The sequence below is a fragment of the Budorcas taxicolor genome, chromosome 21, assembly GCF_023091745.1.
Source record: "Budorcas taxicolor isolate Tak-1 chromosome 21, Takin1.1, whole genome shotgun sequence".
In the NCBI taxonomy this organism is placed as follows: Eukaryota; Metazoa; Chordata; class Mammalia; order Artiodactyla; family Bovidae; genus Budorcas; species Budorcas taxicolor.
This window is the reverse complement of record NC_068930.1, coordinates 43,709,408-43,729,611: the sequence shown is the minus strand read 5'-3', so window position 1 is coordinate 43,729,611 and position 20,204 is coordinate 43,709,408. Positions and strand designations below refer to the sequence as shown.

General features: G+C 38.9%; 1 non-coding gene across 1 annotated transcript; it reads right to left on the bottom strand.

Annotated features, from left to right (window-relative positions):
• Positions 1-1,760: 1,760 nt before the first annotated feature.
• Positions 1,761-1,886, bottom strand: LOC128067135 (U6atac minor spliceosomal RNA). The gene has a single exon (XR_008201341.1). It is a non-coding gene; the product is annotated as a U6atac minor spliceosomal RNA (small nuclear RNA).
• Positions 1,887-20,204: the final 18,318 nt, after the last annotated feature.

Below are 20,204 nucleotides of genomic sequence, written 5' to 3'. Positions count from 1 at the left end.
CTTCAGCCTGGCCACTTGGGGCATCTGACCCAGGAGACTCTAAAGGTGCTGGAGTTTTCAGTATTGAATGCAGCAGTGTGGAGATGATGGCAAGTCTCAGTGGGAGATTTCAACGTAGGCTCCTGAAATCTGGAACAGGGCCATGCCACCTGTAGTAGAGATTACAAAATCTTTGAGAAATAGCTCTTAACATGTTACTGGGCCCTTGTAGAAACAGAATACTTGACTTTGGAGCAAACACCAGTGACCATGTATCTGGAAATGCTCATTACAAGTGGATTCCAATGAGGCCTGCCAAGTCAAAGTAAGATGTACTCAGCAGCAGCCCAGTCCAAGATGGAAATGGGACATTGGGATTGAACTCAGGCAGTACCACTTGTATTGGGTTGGCCAAAAAGTTTCTTCCAGTTTTTCAGACCATCTTATGGAAAAACCCAAACAAATTTTTTTGGCAAACCCTCCTCTTTTTTGAGTTTACTGCAAGATCTTATCTTCTTTTTGGAAGGAGAATCAGGTTCATTATTAGAAATTAAATTATAACACAGTTAATGTTCCTTATTTGAAGCATTTAAAATGCCATGCCCCATTTGCTAACCTAAAAACTGATATCCACATATGTTGAGTCACTTTTTTCAATTACTTGCAAAAATGGATAGAGATTGGGAGGGGCTGTGAATTTATGCATACTAATGAAACCTTAAAATAAAATGTTTCCATGTGCAACTTCCAGTCTTGTTGAATAACTTTACTTGATTGAAAATTACTTGAGAAAGATGAAATCATAAATTACCTTAAATTTACTGAAAGCCTGTGAACCACCTATATTAGGTGCGAAGCTGATGAAGTTTCATCTTGAATGGAAATAAGTTGAGAAAACAACACGGCTAACATTTCAGACATATCTCCAGAAAGAAGGCTTACAATGTTAGCTTCACTGGCTCCAGTACTGACAAACGGGCAATGTTGAAAATAGTAAACAGAAATCCATTATCATTACAATTGCTAAAGTTCCATTTAGTACTCACAGTTTCCACTGGTTCCACTCATTTCCTATTGTGCATATTCACTCAGGCTTTTTATGCTATTACTTTAAAAAAATATATAAATGTATTTATTTTAATTGGAGGCTAATTACTTTACAATATTGTATTGGTTTTGCCATACATCAACATGAATCCACCACGTGTTCACATGTGTACACATGTTCACACGTGTACACGTGAATCTGCCGGGTGTACACGTGAATCTGCCAGGTGTACAACGTGTTCCCCATCCTGAACCCCTCTCCCACCTCCCTCCCTGTACCATCCCTCTGGGTCATCCCAGTGCTCCAGCCCCAAGCGTCCTGTATCCTGCATTGAACCTGGACTGGTGATTTGTTTCATATATGATATTATACATGTTTCAATGCTATTCCCCCAAATCATCCCACCCTCTCCCTCTCCCACAGAATCCAAAAGACTGTTCTATACATCTGTGTCTCTTTTGATGTCTCACATACAGGGTTATCGTTACCATCTTTCTAAATTCCATATATATGCATTAGTATACTGTTTTGGTGTTTTTCTTTCTGGCTTACTTCACTCTGTATAATAGGCTCCAGTTTCATCCACCTCATTAGAACTGATTCAAATGTATTCTTTTTAATGGCTGAGTAATACTCCATTGTGTATATGTACCACAGCTTTCTTATCCATTCATCTGCTGATGGACATCTAGGTTGCTTCCATGTCCTGGCTATTGCAAACAGTTTTGCAATGAAAAAACAGTGGTTAGATGCCATGGAGTAGGTGGCAATGCCTTAACTGATTGCATGTTGTCAGGCCTGAGAGCCTCTTCCATCCTTGTCAAGGGGAGTGCTAACCTTCTCTCCTTTCATATAACACTTATGCCATTACTGATTCATTCATTCATTCATTCTACAAACTTTTAGATTCTCTATAGGAAGCATTGTGCTCTTATAGAAGGGTTCTTTGTGTGCTAGTCATAGGTAAGTGAAGTGTGAAGTAGTGAAATGAAGTCAGAGTTGCTCAGTCATTTCCAACTATTTGTGACGCTATGGACTATAGACTGCCAGGGCCTTTTGTCCACGGTATTCTCCAGGCAGGAATACTGGAGTGGGTAGTCCTTCCCTTCTCCAGGGGATCTTCCTGACCCAGGAATCGAATCAAGGTCTGATGCACTGCAGGTGGATTCTTTGCTAGCTGAGCTACCAGGGAAACCTAGTCATAGATAGTTCAGATCAGTTGCTCTGTCGTGTCCGGCTCTTTGTGACCCCATGAATTGCAGCACGCCAGGCCTCCCTGTCCATCACCATCTCCCGGAGTTCACTCAGACTCACGTCCATAGAGTCAGTGATGTCATCCAGCCATCTCATCCTCTGTCCTCCTCTTCTCCTCCTGCCCCTAATCCCTCCAAGCATCAGAGTTTTTTCCAATGAGTCAACTCTTCGCATGAGGTGGCCAAAGTACTGGAGTTTCAGCTTTAGCATCATTCCTTCCAAAGAACACCCAGGACTGATCTCCTTTAGAATGGACTGGTTGGATATCCTTGCAGTCCAAGGGACTCTCAAGAGCCTTCTCCAACACCACAGTTCAAAAGCATCAATTCTTTGGTGCTCAGCTTTCTTCACAGTCCAACTCTCACATCCATACATGACTACTGCAAAAACCATAGCCTTGACTATGATGGGCCATTGTTGGCAAAGTAATGCCTCTGCTTTTGAATATGCTATCTAGGTTGGTCATAACTTTCCTACCAAGGAGCAGGCGTCTTTTAATTTCATGGCTGCAATCACCATCTGCAGTGATTTTGGAGCCCAAAAACATAAAGTCTGACACTGTTTCCCCTGTTTCCCCATCTATTTGCCATGAAGTGATGGGACCAGATGCCATGATCTTCGTTTTCTGAATGTTGAGCTTTAAGCCAACTTTTTCACTCTCCACTTTCACTTTCATCAAGAGGCTTTTTAGTTCCTCTTCACTTTCTGCTATAAGGGTGGTGTCATCTGCATATCTGAGGTTATTGATATCTCTCCCGGCAATCTTGATTCCAGCTTGTGTTTCTTCCAGCCCAGGGTTTCTCATGATGTATTCTGCATATAAGTTAAATAAGCAGGGTGACAATATACAGCCTTGATGTACTCCTTTTCCTATTTGGAACCAGTCTGTTGTTCCATGTCCAGTTCGAACTGTTGCTTCCTGACCTGCATACAGATTTCTCAAGAGGGAGGTCAGGTGATCTGGTATTCCCATCTCTTTCAGAATTTTCCACAGTTTATTGTGATCCGCACAGTCAAAGGCTTTGGCATAGTCAATAAAGCAGAAATAGATGTTTTTCTGGAACTCTCTTGCTTTTTCCATGATCCAGCAGATGTTGGCAATTTGATCCTCGCTCCTCTGTCTTTTCTAAAACCAGCTTGAATATCTGGAAGTTCACGGTTCACATATTGCTGAAGCCTGGCTTGGAAAATTTTGAGCATTACTTTACTAGCATGTGAGATGAGTGCAATTGTGCAGTAGTTTGAGCATTCTTTGACATTGCCTTTCTTTGGGATTGGAATGAAAACTGACCTTTTCCAGTCCTGTGGCCACTGCTGAGTTTGCCAAATTTTCTGGCATATTGAATGCAGCTCTTTCACAGCATCATCTTTTACAATTTGAAATAGCCCAACTGGAATTCCATCACCTCCACTAGCTTTGTTCGTAGTGATGCTTTCTAAGGCCCACTTGACTTCACATTCCAGGATGTCTCGCTCTAGTTGAGTGATCACACCATTGTGATTATCTTGTTGTGAAGATCTTTTTTGAATAGTTCTTCTATGTATTCTTGCCACGTCTTCTTAATATCTTCTGCTTCTGTTAGGTCCATACCATTTCTGCCCTTTATCGAGCCCATCTTTGCATGAAATGTTCCCTTGGTATTTCTAATTTTCTTAAAGAGATCTCTAGTCTTTCCCATTCTGTTCTTTTCCTCTATTTCTTTGCATTGATCGCTGAGGAAGTCTTCCTTATCTCTCCTTGCTATTCCTTGGAACTCTGATTTCAGATGCTTATATCTTTCCTTTTCTCCTTTGCTTTTCACAGCTCTTTGTTAGGCCTCCCCAGACAGCCATTTTGCTTTTTTGCATTTCTTTTCCATGGGGATGGTCTTGATCTCTGTCTCCTGTACAATGTCATGAACCTCCATCCATAGTTCATCAGGCACTCTATCTATCAGATCTAGGCCCTTAAATCTATTTCTCACCTCCACTGTATAATCATAAGGGATTTGATTTATGTCATACCTGAAGAGTCTAGTGGTTTTCCCTACTTTCTTCAGTTTAAGTCTGAATTTGGCAATAAGGAGTTCATGATCTGAGCCACAGACAGCTCCCAGTCTTGTTTTTGCTGACTGTATAGAGCGTCTCCATCTTTGGCTGCAAAGAATATAATCAATCTGATTTCGGTGTTAACTATCTGGTGATGTCCATGTGTAGAGTCTTCTCTTGTGTTGTTGGACGAGGGTGTTTGCTATGACCAGTGTGTTCTCCTGGCAAAACTCTATTAGTCATATCTATTAGTCATAGATAACCTATTGCTAAATTGTGACATGGTAACATTTTGCAAATAATGAGACAAAGAGAATTTTAGTAACTTCTTCAGTGTCACAGAACTTGTAGATGAAGGATTTGAGAGGCAGAACAGGAAGTTTGGTTCTAGAGCCCATGTATTAAACTACTATATTGTTTTTCATGAAATTCATAGTGTTGTATGGCCGTTTACTTCTCTGGTTCCAGATAGCACTGTTATATTTCTGAGGGAAACATATATATAATTCCTTCAGGAGACTAAAACATAAGGGCAAAAAAGGGAAGGTCTTTTGTTACCTGTTACGTATTTCATAGCAACTTATCTTGGGCCCCAGAATAGTGCTTATTATTTTTTAAAAAATTATTTTGTTATAAAGCATTTGGAAATGCTATATATGGCTGATCAATTACTGTAGAAGTGGTGTTATAATACTGTTTGATTTTTATTATTATTTAAGATGAATATTATTTAAGATACCTCTGTATGTGACTTGGTAGTAATATAATTTAAATTAAAATATGAACAAACAAGGTTATTTTGATACTCAGCATGGTTATTTTGGGTAAAAGGGATAAATACAATGCAGTTAGAGTTGTAAGATTTTATTGTTACCCATAACATTTGGGTCATGATAAGCTCATTCAAAATTCTTCAGAAACAGACATATGGTATATCTGAGCTATATGCTCAACAATAAGGCGGGCAAATTTCCTAATATTCACAAGGACATGATGACTGAAGTTGACTTGGAAGATTACCTCATAAACTTTAATATGATTTTGGAAGGGCAAACTCTGTCCTCCTAAGGTCACTGTAGGTTTTTTTTTTTAATTTAATTTTTAATGGAGAGATTTACTGAGATATAATTCACAAACCACACAATTCGCTCATTTAAAGTGTGTAGTTTGGGCTTCCCTGGTGGTCCAATGATTAGGAATCGCCTGCCAGTTCAGGGAACACGGATTTGATCCCTGGTCTGGGAAGATTCCACATGCAACTAAGCCAGTGAGCCACAACTACTGAGACAGCACTCTAGCACTTGCACGCCTGGAGCTGATGCTCTACGAGAGGAGAAGCCACTGCAAAGTCTTGCTACCACAGCTAGAGAGTAGCACCACTTGCCACAACTAGAGAAAGCCTGCACACAGCAACAAAGGCCCAGCACAACCAAAAATAAATAAATCTTCTTTAAAAAAGTTATGATTTAACAGTATAGTCAAGGCTGTGCACCTATTGCCACCATCAATTTAAGAAGTTTCACACCCCCTCCACCAAAGAAACCCTGCACCTCTTAGTCCTTGCTGTCCCCCACCCTCCCTTATGCCTCCACCTCTGACAACTATTACCTTTTTGCCACTCTATAGATTTGCCTATTCGGACATTTCATATAAATGGAATCATACAATAGGTAGTCTTTTGTGCCTGGCATCCTTCGTTAGGCATAATGTTTTCAAGGTTCATTCATATCGTAGCCTGTATCAGTTATTCCTTCCTTTTTATGGCCTCGAAATTCTGTTGTATGGATATGTCACATTGTATTTACTTACTTATTGCTTGATGGGCATTTCAGATGTTTCCAAGGTCACTGTGGTTTTATCACACAGCTGTTTTTAAGATATGTGCTTTGTTTTGATGGATATAGGGTCTCATTACTAGAAATTAGAATCTTCAAATGACTGAGATGAAAGAGACCCTAAAGTACTTGAGATGGAAAATAACCAGGAACTTTTCTTTTAATGGCAGGAGTAATCTCATAGCCCAAGCCAGCAAGAAGCTTTTACTGTTTTCTCATCACTATATTGGATGTACTTGTAACCTATAACACCTTTTGAAATTAATTCAATAAACTGAGTTTACTAAAAATCAAAAAATAAACAAAAAGACTGTCATAATTTGGGTATCCTGGATTGGGAATCCTATGATTATTTCCAACTGGTCCGGGGGTTTTGTTTCCCAGGTGTGTGCATTCACGCCCATCTGCTACATGGCACTGTGACAGTTCACGCTTGTGGGAGCCCTGACTTGGTTTTTGCTGAACAGGGGTTTCAAGTCAGTGTTTAAATAAAAAAGTTATCTATTGAGTTCTGATCTATCAAATTATAATCTTCATTTGTTTTAGACTCAGGACAACACTATAAAGCCAATCCATAATTTAGTTCATCTACAGGACCACTTTTTTAATATAAAAGTTTGTTTTAAAATTGATTAAAGGGCTTCCCTGGTGGCTAGTGGTAAAGAATCCACCTCCAGTGCAGGAGATGAGTTCGATCTCTGATTCAGAAAGATCCTACATGCCTTGGAGCAACTAAGCTGGTTGCCACAGCTATTGAATCTGTTCTCTAGAGCCTGAGAATTGCAACTACTGAAGCCCACATGCTTAACAGCCCATGCTTTGCAGTAAGTGGCCACCACAATGGGAAGCACTCACACTGCAACTAGAGGAGCTCCCTCTTCCCACAACTAGAGAAGAGCCCATGAGGCAATGAAGACCCAGCACAGCCAAAAATAAATAAAACTGATTTAGTTTTAAAAAGGTAGTACAGAGAGCTCACATATACCTAGTTCAGTTCAGTTCAGTTGCTCAGTCGTGTCCGACTCTTTGTAACCCCATGAATTGCAGCACGCCAGGCCTCCCTGTCCATCACCATCTCCCGGAGTTCACTCACACTCAATGTGCATTGTCGGTGACGCCATCCAGCCATCTCATCCTCTGTCGTCCCCTTCTCCTCCTGCCCCCAATCCCTCCCAGCTCAGATTCTTTTCCAATGAGTCAACTCTTCACATGAGGTGGCCAAAGGATTGGAGTTTCAGCCTCAGCATCAGTCCTTCTAATAAACACCCAGGACTGGTCTCCTTTAGGATGGACAGGTTAGATCTCCTTGCAGTCCAAGGGACTCTCAAGAGTCTTCTCCAACACCACAGTTCAAAAGCATCAATTCTTCAGTGCTCAGCTTTCTTCACAGTCCAACTCTCACATCCATACATGACTACTGCAAAAACCATAGCCTTGACTAGACGGACCTTAGTCGGCAAAGGAATGTCTCTGCTTTTGAATATACTATGTAGGTTGGTCATAACTTTTCTTCCAAGGAGTAAGCGTCTTTTAATTTCATGGCTGCAGTCACCATCTGCAATGATTTTGGAGCCCCAAAAATAAAGTCTGACACTGTTTCCACTGCTTCCCCATCTATTTCCCATGAAGTGATGGGACCAGATGCCACTATCTTAGTTTTCTGAATGTTGAGCTTTAAGCCAACTTTTTCACTCTCCTCTTTTACTTTCATCAAGAGGCTTTGTAGTTCCTCTTCATTTTTTGCCATAAGGGTGGTGTCATCTGCATATCTCAGGTTATTGATACTTCTCCCAGCAGTCTTGATTCTAGCTCGTGCTGCTTCCAGCCCAGCATTTCTCATGATGTACTCTGCATATAAGTTAAATAAGCAGGGTGACAGTATTCAGCCTTGACGTACTCCTTTTCCTATAGTATACTCCATCAATTAGCATCTTGTATGGTATTTGACAGTTAATGAACCAATATTGATATATCACTACTAACTGAAGTCATTACTTTATTCATGTTTACTTACATTTTACCTAATGTCTTTTTCTTTTCCAGGATCCGTATATTTAGTTATCGTGACTCCTTAGATTCCTTTTGACTGTGATAATTTCTTAGACTTTCCTTGTTTTTGATGACCCTGACAGTTTTGAGGAATGCTCATCAGGTGTTTTGTAGGATGTCACTTAGAATTTGTCTGAGGAATTTATTGTAATTAAACTCAGATTTTAGGAGGAAGATCACAGAGGTAAAGTGCCATTCACATATTATATCAAGGATACATACTTTCAATGTGGTTACTGTTGATGCCCTTGATCACCTGGATGAGGTACTGTTGTTAGGTTTCTCCACTGAACACTTTTTTAAAAAAACTTCCCCAGTTTGTTCTGTATTCTTTGGAAAAGAGTCATAATGAGAAACCCACAATTAAGAAAATCTTTTGCATGGGAGATTTGTCTATTTTATTTATAGAATCATTTATATATTAGCATGGATTCATGAACATTTATTTTATACTTTGAGCTATAATCCAGTACTATTTTTTTGTCGCTCAAGTTGTACCACCAGTTTTGGCTATTGGGAATTATTTCAGTTGGCTCCTAAGTCCCCTTGACATACTCCCATCATTGTCTGTGTGTGTTTTAACACACTCATTTTCTTTTTTTTTTTTTTTTGGCAATACAATATACTCTATCTAGTCTCTCTTTGCATATTTCCTGCACAGTTCTAGAATCAGCAATTTTTCCAAGCACCTCTGGTTCATTTCATTGGGGAATAGAGTTAGACCAAGATATGGTTACTAGTTACACGCATTGCTACTGGGATATCATTGCTTTTAGACTTTTTCAGCTGACAGGCAATATACTGTTTATATATCTAATATCTAATTATATATCTAATATATTCTAACTATATAGAATATATCTGATTATATATAATCATGTTATATATTATTATTAATATTATAATAGTATATATAATTAGATATATGTTATATATCTTAATATAATATTACTTATTAATATTCATATATTATTAGATTTTAAAAATTGATGCTTCCAATCTGATCCATTACCACATGAATCACTGTGGCCTTTTCTTGCTTGTCTACAATTTCTCATTCCAACAGTGAGAAATCTGTCTCTCACCATATACCACCCGCTTATTTAATTATTTAATATCAGCATGTGTGTGTGTGTGTGTGTGTGTGTAGTGGTTTCAGAATTGTTATCCCATATCAGTTTATAATCTGGTTATAGTATTTACCTACAATTCCTTTTGTTTTTAGTCTTGAAGAGTTGACTCATTTCTGGCTCCTTATGTTAGCATTTCCCTTCTTCAGTGAGATCACCTCATATATTTTCAATCTAGTTAGATCTCTTTCTGGTTACATTCTGCATCCATCTTTTCATTCCCTGACTTCCTAGTTTTTTGTTTTTAATTCTCACATTGTTTTACTCTGCTCTGTAAAGTTCTATAGGTTTCACAAATGCACAGTACCATACATCCCCCAGTACAATATCATACAGAATATTTCCTTGACCTAAAAATTCTCACCTATTCACCATCCTCCATCCCATGGACTGCTTTCCAAATTACACTTTTCTGTTTACAACTAGAATTTTTCTCTTGAAATATTTTACATATAAAACTGATCTAGGTCTCATTTTCTTTTATGTTACAATTGATAGTTTAAAAGGTGTATGTGTGTATATACATACACATATGTATGTGTGTGTAACTGTGTATCACTATTCACTTCCTTGTTTATATGTGTGTATATATATATATTCATGTGAAAACCAACTAACTTTGGGGTCCAGGGTTCCACTAATAAGAAACTAAAAGATGAAAGATGCTTAATGTATTGTATATAACCATACTAATCTCTTATTTTATGTTCTATATTAATACCATAGGGTATGTTATATTTTACCATGCCATTCAATTAATCTTTTTAAAAGTCTTACAAATTGTGGGAAATCAATGACCCTCAATTTGTGGCCAAATTGTTAATGCTAGATGTTTGGTAGATGGTTTTTAGCAAAATATACAAAGTAGCTGAAAGAACAAAAACAAAATGTCTGTCATTTATACAGACATTTGTATCAAATTTCCTTTATATTCTAATTTGGCTTAGGAATTAACTTTTTAACTTAAATATAAAAAATTTTTGCATTATTTGTTTTTACTGACACCAGGAAAATGTTTGTTTATAGAACAAATGCAGTTTCCTTAAAACATTTTTAAAACATACAAAAGTTCATGTTTTATAATGATATTAGGGTTTCTTTAGGTAGGAGTTCTGCATTTCAGAGGATCCATATGTGACACAAACAGTGAACAATTGAGAGCACTAGCTGATAATGATATGATCATTTTTGGCAGTCTCTATGTATTTCTGGCAGAAGTGTAGTGATACATTAGTCATTTTCACAGAGAAGATACTAGTCCTTGCCAGTCTCTTATTTGAGGTACCATCTGCACCTTTTTGTCAGTAAATTCAAAGAGAAAATATATCCATTGATGGGTACTATTTCTATTTTTTAATCATTGTTTGAAGCAAACTATACCATTCTTAGAGTATAACCAATACTACACATAACTGAAATTGTGCCTGGGGATCCTTTATTAACTATTATAGAATACCTGTCTCAAAATTGCTCCAGTAAGTTTTAACATTTCAATTTAATTTAAATTGTTCACAATGTACTGTCACTCTGGAACTCTCGGTTAAACATAAGAGGAGACAATGAGTTCTACTTTTCGCTTCATTAATCATGGAGCAACTCACTTGACCTTTATTGTGGTTCCTTCATCTGTAAATATGATAATAAGGACACATGGTATTTGAAAAAGTGGGCTATAATTCTGTTAAGGTTAACAATTATAGAGTCAATCTGACCTTGGAAGTTAATTATAACACTATGGATGCAAGCTTTCAAAATTTGCTGACTAATTCATTTTAAGTCCAGGTCAATAAAATAAATTATACATAGCTTATAAACTCTTTGAACACAGGGGTCATATTTTACTGATGTTTACTCATGGTAAACACTCAGATATTTCTTATGTTGAACAGAAACACAGATGGACTAGTTAGAATGACTTAAAAGAGAAGCTTCTGAAATGGTCAAGGAGACGAATTGACAGACGTGTATTGGTGTAAAATAAGGTTGAGAAGAATGGTGTCTCACTGTTGCTATTTTACAAAGTTAAGAAACTATTACTGACTCCCAGATAATTTGAGAAATAGTGTGGTTTTTCTGAATTGGTTAGGTGTCATCGTTCAATGATATTGTTCAACAATAAAATGTGTGGTTCAGAATAATGAGTATCACTTAACTAAAAAGAAACTAATGATAACTAAAATCTGTTGAAAGGTTGCTTTGTACAAGGCATGTTAAATATTTTACCTCCATTATTTCATTTAATCCCCAAATGAACCCCCAAATGATAGCCAAATTAATACAGCCCTTACTTCCATTTTGCCAATGGATAAACCAAAACCTAATATGCTTTTGTACTGTAATCCACCTTGTAGTGAATAGCTTTAAGACATGTATGTGTGTGTGTGTGTGTGTGTGTGTGTTAGTTGCTCAGTCGTGTCCGACTCTTTGAGATACCGTGGACGGTAGCTCACCAGGCTCCTGTGTCCATAGAATTCTCCAGACAAGAATACTGGAGTGGGTTGCCATTTTCTTCTTCAGGGGATCTTCCAAACCCAATGAGCTTTAAGAGATATATCTGATTTATTATAGGTGCCTGAGTATAACTGTAACTTGCTCATGTACATGTGCTAGTGATGAAGAATAGATGAAATATTGAGAAATTGTAATATCCTCTTAGCTAACTACAGTTGACAAGATAGGTACTCTGGCATTTTAGATCATAACAGTATGGTATGCATTTATAATCTAGTACCTCATTTAAAGCACACCTCTTGATTACTGGTGATTTCTCTATTATCTCAAGTGGCCAACTTCTATTTCCAATGCCTAGAATAAATTATTGGGGAAGAAATTTATTAGATAGATCTGGTTGTCCACATACTTAGAGAATAGTTGTTTCTCTTACCACCTGTATAAACAGTGACTCCTATAGGCTGTTCAGATGAGAGTCCCAGAACATCCTGAGTTTGGAATGTCTCACAATGGATTCATTTTAGTACATACTGTACATTCATTTTAGTACATTTGGGTCTGTAGGCGGAAAAGCAAACATTGTTGGGTGGGCCTTTGACCAATATGTAGTTTTTGCTATTCAGTTGATACAGAGTTCTTGGTTATCTAATAAAGGCAAATGAATTTTTAAAAAATGTTGAATACGACAAAACAAAAATGGGTGAATAGAAGCAACACAAATTATATTTGACTCACTCCCATAACTTTGCATGTTTGAATTTATGTTCCTTAGTTGGGTGTGTACAGTAACACCAGAAAATACTAGAAAGATTTCCACAACCCAATTTTATTTGGACTGAAAGAGAGTCCAAGAATTTGGATAAGGTCAGTATCATAGGATAGATAGTAGTAACTACTGTTCCTAGTTCTGAAAATGAAGTTTGAGTGAAAAAGGTTCTATGTCTTCCAAATTAGAGTTGATCCTGGGTAAAATATTAGCATGAATGATATCTCCTGTGTAATTATATTTTTAATACAGACAGATTATATATAATGTGTGTGTATATATATATATATATATATATATATATATATATTCACATGCACATAACTATAGTTAAAACCCAGAAGGCTCTACATGGTTCTAGAGACATACATCCATTAGGGTTTACCCCTTGTTAAGTCAGAGGTAGGTACTAGCAATATTTCCTCTTCCAGAAATACCCTGGTACTATCCTTATCAAACCCAGCGATGTGAGTAAATGGTTGCTATGACATTGAGGGTTACTCCTTGATTCTGGCATGACCTCTATCCCAAGTGGATTTCCTGGTGTTAAGAATCATGTGCAGATGTACAAACCAGGGTACATTAAATGCACTTCCTCTTCATCTTCCAAAAAGGGGTTAAACCTAAGCACAGTTACCCACCACAACCTCCCTTCTGAAATCCAAAGCCACAACAATGAACTGTTAGGTACAATAGTACAGTAATATCATCCATATTCAGCATAAACCTATATTATAAGCCTAGCAAATAATGTGTACTCCTAAATCTCATGGCATATTCTATAATTTTACACACTGTTCAAACCATTATAGTTTCTTAAAGTTACCTGTTTGACTTATAAAATCGTCCACTGATACTTTCTCAAAACTACCTTATAGTAAAGATGAGAAGTCATAGGACATTCTTCTTTATAACATTATAGATAAGCGTGCATACAGCTACAAATACAGTACCTTGTAGTGAGGTGGATGAACCTGGAGCCCATTATACAGAGTGGAGTAGATCAGAAAGAGAAAACTATGGTATATTAATGTATCCATAGGAAATCTAGAAGATATCTATAGAGAAGAAATGGAGATGCAGAGGACGGCCTAGCGGACACAGCGGAGGAAGGAGACGCTAGGACGGGCTGTGAAAGCAGCGCTGACACGTGTGTGCTATCATGTGTAGAACAGACAGCTAGCGGGAAGCTGCTGCTAACACAGGGAGCCCAGCCTGGCGCTCTGTAATGACCTAGAGCGGTGCAATGTGGGCGGTGCGGGGGAGGCTCAAGAGGGAGGGGTATAGACAATTATGACTGATTCACATTGACGTATGGCAGAGACCGCCACAACACGGTAAAGCAACTGTCCTCCAATAAAAGAAAAAGCAGTACTTTGTAATCAGGGGTCATTCTGAATTCCCCTTGTTAGTACATAAATTCATGTCTTGTCCAATGTTCAAAATTCCACCAGCTCTGTGTCCCTTCCTCCATTCAGTAACCCCTGCAAAATTCTCCTTGCAGCCCTGGAGGAAGGCAATACCTTTTCACTACGATTCTCAAGTTTGGAATGTATTTTTGAAGAAAAGTTCATAGGAGATAGCTGTGGTTTAATTGTCGAGTTGAAGAAATAAAGTTTTCCTGTTGTGAAAAAGCCTATGTAATTTCCTGTGTTTACATGTCTTTTGAACTATTTATTCTACCCAATTTATTTAACCATTACTTTGGCTCTTGAGCTAGACCTCCACCATCACATATATATTCCTTAAGTCCTGGTGTGTTACTGGCTTTCATAAAAACACAAGAGAGACAAAGCTATAGTACATAAGACTGATTTTTCAGAAGTGCAAGCAGGAGCATTTCCTTGGAGACCTTACTTTGATGTTTCAACAGTCTATCTTCCCAAGAGAAAAATATAAGGAGGATAGAAAGAACAACAACAAAAAATTAATGAAGTAAAAAAAAGGTGAGAGGGCTTCATATTGATAAACTGTAAGTAATGCTTCAGGTAATAATGAATATTTTCCAATTATATTTTATCATTACTTAAGACAAATTTTTAATAAGACTCTATATCCAAGTTCAACTTACAGTAATTTACTATACTTTTTATTCACCTTAAAGTATGTAAAGATTGATTGTTGCATGAGAGTAATTTTAGAGTAGAATGACGTTTGAAAAAAATTCAAAGGACAAAAACTAAAATCTTATTATATACTTTTGAAGATCCTAAACCAAAGATTTCAGTCAAGATAATTTACTTTTGGGGACAGAGTCAAGATGGCAGAGTAGAAGGATGTGAGCTCACCTCTTCTTATGAAACACCAAAATCACAACTAATTACTGGACAGCCATTGAGTTAAAAACCCTGGGACCAACCAAAAAGATACCCTACATCCAAAGACAAAGAGGAAGCCACAGTGAGATGGTTGGAGGGGTGCAATTGCATTAAAATAAAATCATATGCCCACAAACTGAAAATTAATTATATCATAAAAGTTCTCAGCAGGAGTGAAAGTTCTGAGTTCCAAGTCAGGCTTCCCAGCCTGAGGGTCTAGCATTGGGAGGAGGAGCTCCCAGAGAAAATGGATTTGAAAGCCAGCAAGACCTGATTGCAAGAATTCCATAGGACTAGGGGAAACAACTCCATTCTGAGAGGGCACACACTGATCTGATATACATTAGGACCCAGGAAAAAAGCAGTGCTTTTATGAGACTGGGCCAGACCTACCAGCTAGTATTGGAGGGTCTCCTGCAGAGGAAGGAGATGGCTATGGCTAACTGTGGGGACAAAGATCTTTGTAGACAGCTGTAGTTCCAGGGAGTACTCATTGGCTTGAGCCCTGCTGGAGGTTGCCATTTTTTTCCCTCAAATCTGGCCCCACCCATCAGCCAGTGAAGTCAAAGGGCATCGTTGGTTAACTGAAGGAAGCTTAACAAGATATCAGGCCCTCCTAATGGAAACCCCCAACAGTTTTGTAGAAATGGGAACCCAAAAGTCTGGGTATGCCATAGTTAGTCTACATGAAGTCATAGAAGCCAAGGCCCTGTCACCCCAGACATCAGCCCAGAGGGCTGAACTAATTGCATTAGTGACCGCTCTGCAATTAGGGAAGGATAACAAATTAAATATTTTTACTGACTCTAAATGTGGGTTCCACATACTAATGCTGCCATTTGGAAAGAAAGAGGAATGTTAACTGCTAGAAATCCCCCCAGAAAACATAAAGATTTGATTCTGACTCTTTGAGAAGCAGCACAGCTTCAGATCCAGGTAGCGGTAGTCCACTGGAGGGGCCATCAGAGGAATGGAGGTTTTGTGAGCCAAGGTAACATCAAAGCTGATGAAACTGCAAAACAGGGATCTGGATTGCAGAAATCTGAACAAGTTATGGCTCTATTGATTGCTCTCCTCTGAGCTCCCTGGCATTCCCCAGTATTCCCCACAGGAACAAGAAAATGCAGAAAAATGGGGCTATGAGAAGCAAGTACAGGGTGGTATAAAAAGGAGGATAAGGTTCTAATCCCCGAGACCCAACAATGGACACTCACCAAGAGCTTACTTGATGCCACCCATTATGGGAGCAGTGCACTATGGGACTTGATGCAAAAAGGTTTTTACATGGAAGGGGTTTAAAGCAATAGGCCCCAATCTTTTGGACACCAGGGACTAGTTTCATGGAAGACACTTTTTCCACAGATCAGGGAGGTAGGACTGGGAATGGTTTTGGGGTGATTCAAGGGGATTACACAGAAGAACTATACAAAAAAAGGTTTTAGTGACCCAGAAAACCACAGTGGTGTGGCCACTTACCTAGAGCCAGATACCCTGGAATATGAAGTGAAGTGGGCCTTAGGAAGCATTACAACAAACAAAGCTAGCGGGTGTGCTGGAATTACAGCTGAATGATTTAAAATTCTAAAATATTTTGCTGTTAAAGTGTTGCATTCAATATGCCAGCAAATTTGGAAAACATCAATGGCCACAAGACTGGAAAAGGTCGGTTTTCTTTCTAATCCCAAAGAAAGACAATGTCAAAGAATGTTCAAACTACTTTACTGTTGTGCTTATTTCATATGCTAGCAAGGTAATACTCAAAATCCTTCAAGCTAGGCTTCAACTGTACATGAACCAAGAATGCTTAGATGATTAAGCTGGATTTAGAAAAGGCAGAGGAACTAGAGATCAAATTGCCAACATCCACTGGATCATAGGAAAAGCAAGAGAATTCTAGAAAAATGTCTACTATTACTTTAATGACTACACTAAAGTCTTTGACTGTGTGGATTACAACAAACTGTGGAAAATTCTGAAAGAGATGGGGATACCAGAACACCTGACCTGCCTCCTGAGAAATCTGTATGCAGGTTAAGAAGCAAAAGTTAGGACTGGACATGGAACCCCAGAGTGGTTCAAAAATGGGAAAGGAGTACATCAAGGCTGTATGTTGTTACCCTGCTTATTTAACTTATTATGCAGAGTACATCATGTGAAATGCCAGGCTGGATGACTTATAAGCTAGAATGAAGATTGCTGGGAAAAATATCAACAACCTCAGATATGCAAATGATGCCACTCTAATGGCAGAAAGCAGAGAGGAACTAAAGAACCTCTTGATGAAGGTGAGAGGAGAAAGTGAAAAGGCTGGCTTAAAATGCAACATTCAAAAAACTAAGATCATGTCATCTAGTCCCATCACTTCATGGCTCATAGAAGGAGAAACAGTGGAAGCAGTGGCATATTTTATTTTCTTGGGCTCCAAAATCATTGCAGATGGTGACTGCAGCTAAGAAATTAAAAGATGCTTCCTCCTTGGAAGGAAAGCTATGACAACCCTAAGCAGCATATTCAAAAGCAGAGACTTCACTTTGCCAACAAAGATCCGTATAGTCAAAGCTATTATTTTTCCAGTAGTCAGGTACAGATATGAGAGTTGGACCATAGAGAAGGCTGAGGATCAAAGAATTGATGCTTTTGAATTGTGGTGCTGGAGAAGACTCTTGAGGGTCCCTTGGACAACAAGAAGATCAAACCAGTCAGTCCCAAAGAAAAATAATCCTGAATGTTCATTGAAGAGACTGATGATAAAGCTGAAGCTCTATTACATTGACCACTTGATTTGGAGAACCAACTCATTGGAAAATAATCTGATGCTGGGAAAGATTGAGGGCAGGAGGAGAAGGGGACGTCAGAGGATCTGATGTTTGGGTGGCATCACTGACTCAATGGATATGAGTTTGGATGAATTCCAGAGTATAGTGCAGGGAAGCCTGGCATGCTGCAGTCCAGGGGGTCCCAAAAAGTTGGACACGACTTAGTGACTGAAGAACAACAAGGCCATTACATTTATTGTTCACTTTAGTTCCATTAATTGTTATATCAACTCCACCTCAGATCACAAGGCATGAGGTCCTGGATGTTGGGAACCCCTGGTTACAAAGAACAGTAAAACAAGTAAAGCCTGCCTGTGTTTTATGTGCCTCTGATGATCTACAGACCTGTCCAATCCCCGTCCTTGTTACTCAGGCCAGTCCATCACTAGGGACATTTCCAGTGGAAGACTGGCATTTAGGTTTCACCCCAAAGCCCCCATGATCATTTTCTTATAAACATCTAATGTTGATAAAAATTTGGAAGTCTGTTGATATTTTCACAGGATGAGTTGAAGCCTTACCCACCTGATCTGAAAAGGCTGTGGACATCTGCAAGCCCTGTTTAATAGAACTAATTCCTTGGTTTGGACCTCCAAAGTCCTTCCAGAGTGATTACAGGCCCTCTTTTATAGCCAAAATCACACAGAGATTTACAGAGGCTCTAGAACAAGACTACAAATTACATACCTTTTGGCACCCAGAGTCTAAAACAAACCATATTTTAAAGAAAACCTTAGCAAAGCTCTGCCAAGAAACTCATGAACACTGGATCAGGCGGTCCTCAGGATCCTTGTACACCCTGGGCATCATATGAGACTTAGCCAATCTGAAATGACCTACGGGAGGCCTTTTCTTACTACTGACATTCTTCTGCATGAGGACGTGAATTAGAACAAGTTCAGAAGGCAGTCCAGGACTGTGCACACAAGACACTGCCAACTCCCACTAAAAATACAGAGGGAAGAGCAATTCTTTCACAAACCCTGGGGACCAAGTTCTTCTTAAAACCTAGAAAGCGGGGTCCCCCCAAGACCAACTATTGCCAAAATGGAAGGGCCCCTATAAAGTAACCACCTCCACTGCTGTCAAACTGCAAAGGATATCTGGTTATATATATTTGTCCAGATGAAAAATTTTACCTCCAGAAACCCTGCAGGTCAAAAAAGAAGAATGATACACCTGTGAGCCAGTGGAAGGTCTGAGATACCTACTCAACAGATAGGCATTATCAACAGATAAGTAAAATGATATAGTGGTTTGGCTCCTACTTGAAGCCTTGATGGGACTTGAGACCTCTCTTGTTTTCTTGGCTGATGTGGTTGTTGACTGTCATCTGGCCCTTGATTATTTTCTGGCAGAACAAGGTAGAGTTTGTGTGAGAACTAATACTTGCTGTTGCACTTGGAGCAATGCGACAGGACATGAGAAAGTTCATATCAAGGAAATATACGACCAGGCAGAGTGGCTTCATAATTTTGGCAGGGGCAATATTGCCTCCCTTGTCTGATCAATAGTTAAGGAAGCCCAATGTTAACCTGGTTCCTGACATTTCTAGGCCCTTTAATGGCTATTGTTCTTCTTTTTAGCCTTTACTTTAACCATTTAATTGTTTGTGCCTTTTAGGCTCTAACAGTTCGAAGTAAATCTTACAATGGCTCAAGGAATTCAGCTCATTCCAGTGGAAAGTGTCTCAGTTCTCCATAGGTCCTTGGAACAGTCAGTGTGGGACTTCTGCACCTCTAGGGTAGGCCAGGGTCTGTGGTCCCTGTCCAGGAGGAAGAAGTTTCAGAAGAAGAGCCCTTTGGCCCCTTACCCTTGAGAATAAGGGTATAGAGTCTTTCATGTGGAATGAGATAGGCCTGGGATCTGGGACCCTTTGCTGTAGTGCTGCGGTGCTAGGACCTGGACACACTTGTCCTAGAGCATCAAAATACAGAGAAACTGTATAGGAAAAAATAAACTGCATGCACTAGGGGAAATTCTGGACCAGAAAAGCACAAAGATACCAAGAAATGTAACTGCGACTTCTGAAGAACCCCTGCATACAACACCACCTAAGGGGTGAGCAAAACACCTAAGCCATTCCTGTGGCCCAAACCCTGGACACCACTTACCCTCTTTCCATATAAGGAACAAGCTGGCTGGGGAGTAAGCAAGGGAACCTGTTGGTTATTCTCACTACCCCCAGCAGGAGCCCTGGTAAAGCCTTGGTTGGGGGAAAAAAAAAATGGAAAGAAAAAGTACAATAGATACACAGAAAAGAAAAAGGAATGGAAACACAACACAAAAATTGGCCATCAAATCATAGGAGAAAGAAATAAAAGAGAGAAAGAAGGAAAAAGACCAACAAAAACAAATCCAAAGCAATCAACAAAATGGCAGTAAGAATGTACCATATTGATAATTGCCTTTAACATAAATGGATTAAATGTTCCACCAAAAGATACAGATTGATTGAATGAATACAAAAATAAGACCCATTTATATGCTTGGGGGACACACTTCAGAGCTGTTGTTTTTATGGCAGTAT